Here is a 2,183-nt window from a genome sequence, read left to right on the forward strand (position 1 = left end):
TTTTTTTTTTTTTTTTGGTTCTTTTTAATATGTTCTGTCTCTCTCGATATTCTCATTGTTTATGAATTGTTTTTCTGAGGTCATTGAACATCTTTACAATGGTTTGAAAACACTCTTTGTCAAAAAAATCTCTTTAGGCTTGGTTTCTTAAGATGTATTTTAAACTCTCAGTTGAGCTGTAGTTCCCTGTGTAGAGATCCATGCATTAGAAACAGTATCCACCTCTAATTGTCTTTATAAACTGGACTCATAGGGAAAGGCCTGCCCCGGTTAGTCCAGAAGCCCTCCAGCTTTGTCTATAGCTGCTGCCTCCTGCACCTGTCCCTGTAAATGCCCAAGCGGAGGGACTGCTAGCTGCTTCCCAGGGCTCTGGTCTCTCGCTGTCCCTGTCTGTGACCCTGCAGGCTCTCTGGACTCCCCAAAGCGGCTCACCTCACTTTGCTGTCAGCCCCAGGCCTTCACAGTACACTGGATCCCGTCAGCGGTCCAAGCCGGGCGGGACAGAAACCAGCACCGTGGGCAGCCCGGGAGCAGAGAACACTGACCAACCCCTCCCTCGCTGTGGGAACCGTTCTGTCCTGCGCTTCCTTCAGAGGCCCGTGGGCTTCTATAATATAATGGATTCTGTTCGGGTTCTGAGGCAGGAGAGGCAGAGGCCAGTCTCACAAAGTGCCACAACTTTGCAAGTGTACTCCAACTCTTTCCCTCCTCTGGGAGAACCAGGAACTTGGGAGTTCTGTCCCAGGCCTCCTGCACTGATTCCGAGTCCGGGAATGCTGGTCCACACTGTCACCCTACTCCTAGCAGAACTAGCCTGGCATCCTTACTTGTGGCGTTCACACTCAAGTAATCCAGAAGCCAGTCCCTGGGGTAGCGCTAGAAGTTTCAGGGAGAAGTCAGGAACCAGCGCTTACCCCAGCCCTACCACATTGGGCCAGGAGGACAGGTGACCACCCAGACTTTACCATCGGTTCTCCCGCAGCTGCTTTATGCTCACGGGACGGGCAGGAGCCGCTTCCTGGTTTCCTGTTTCTCACAAAGGAAACTGGTCCATGTATGTCAGCTTAATGTCTCTCTGGGACGGGGGGAGGTCTAGGGTTTTTTGTCTTACTATCTTTGGGCATCACTTTCCAGTGATTTGTTTTAGACGTAACACCAAAACACATTCCATAAACTAAACACATGGTAAACCAGACTTTATCAAAATTACTATTTGCAAAAGATAATGTTAGGGGAACAAGAGAGCAAGCCATACAAAAAGGGCAAGTACTTATCATTCAGACTTCAGAAGATATGTAAAGACTTCAGATATCTAAAGAGTACCTACAACACATTCAGAAAAAATAAGCAATTAAAAATGGAAAAATATCTGAACAAACATTTCAGCAAATGAGAAAAATATCTGAACAGAAATTTCATCAAATAAGAAATACGGTTCACAGAAAAAGTACTTGAAAAGATGTTCGACATCACTTGTCATTAGGGGAAGTAAACCTCCCACCAGGTAACACCATGCACGTCAGTGTGTCCATACACGCTGGCTGTTCCTTTTTCAAGGGGTGAAGTGTAATTGCTTACCTCAGGTGTGTGCCGGTCTCAGTGACTCTAACAAGCACTGACAAACAGAGGGTGGGAAGACAGTTGATTCTCAGTAACGAGGCGTGGTAGACAGCACCTGCACCTGCACCCTGCAGTCCGCTGAACACTGCTGCTGAAACCCAACTGAGGAGAACTCACTTCGGAGGCGCTCGTCCCCAAACTCACAGCCCTCACCTAAATATAAGGAAACAGAAGAACCTAATTTGAGAAACTTCCACAAAATATTTGATCGGTACTGTGGGAAACTCTCAAGGATGCAAAAAACAAGGAAGGACTGAGCTATCACAGATCAGAGAATATGAGACATTTTGGAAGAACTAAAATTCAGATAAAATCTCAGGGAGTTTTAATGGTCTTCATTGACCAACTGATCTAAAACATTACAGCTCTTGCCCTTGACTGCCAACTTACCTTTCTTCTTAGATTTACCAGACCTTGGTCATGTTGTATTTATTTATCATCTGTCTCCTCCCCGTGAAATATCAGCTCCGTAAGCAGGGGTAGAATCAAATTTTATGAAACCTGAAGACTTGTGAGCCCTGTTTCTTTCCTCTTTTTTTTTTTTTTTTTTTTTTTTTTTTTTC

The 2,183-nt window shown here is 45.4% G+C and overlaps 1 protein-coding gene and 1 long non-coding RNA gene across 3 annotated transcripts in view; one reads left to right on the forward strand and one right to left on the reverse strand.

Annotated features, from left to right (window-relative positions):
• LOC104848895 overlaps positions 1 to 2,183 on the forward strand; it is a 23,280-nt gene that overhangs the window by 8,372 nt on the left and 12,725 nt on the right. The gene's annotated exons all lie outside the window — the stretch shown is intronic.
• The window catches only part of LOC104848896, a 3,177-nt gene continuing 1,017 nt past the window's right edge, over positions 24 to 2,183 (reverse strand). The window contains exons 2-3 of the long non-coding RNA XR_776578.2: positions 1,579 to 1,773; positions 24 to 186 (exon numbers count right to left, since the gene is read on the reverse strand). This is a non-coding gene — a long non-coding RNA (uncharacterized LOC104848896). The remainder of the gene's footprint in view (positions 187 to 1,578; positions 1,774 to 2,183) is intronic.

Source organism: Fukomys damarensis, unplaced genomic scaffold (assembly GCF_012274545.1).
Source record: "Fukomys damarensis isolate Sample0158 unplaced genomic scaffold, DMR_v1.0_HiC HiC_scaffold_33, whole genome shotgun sequence".
In the NCBI taxonomy this organism is placed as follows: Eukaryota; Metazoa; Chordata; class Mammalia; order Rodentia; family Bathyergidae; genus Fukomys; species Fukomys damarensis.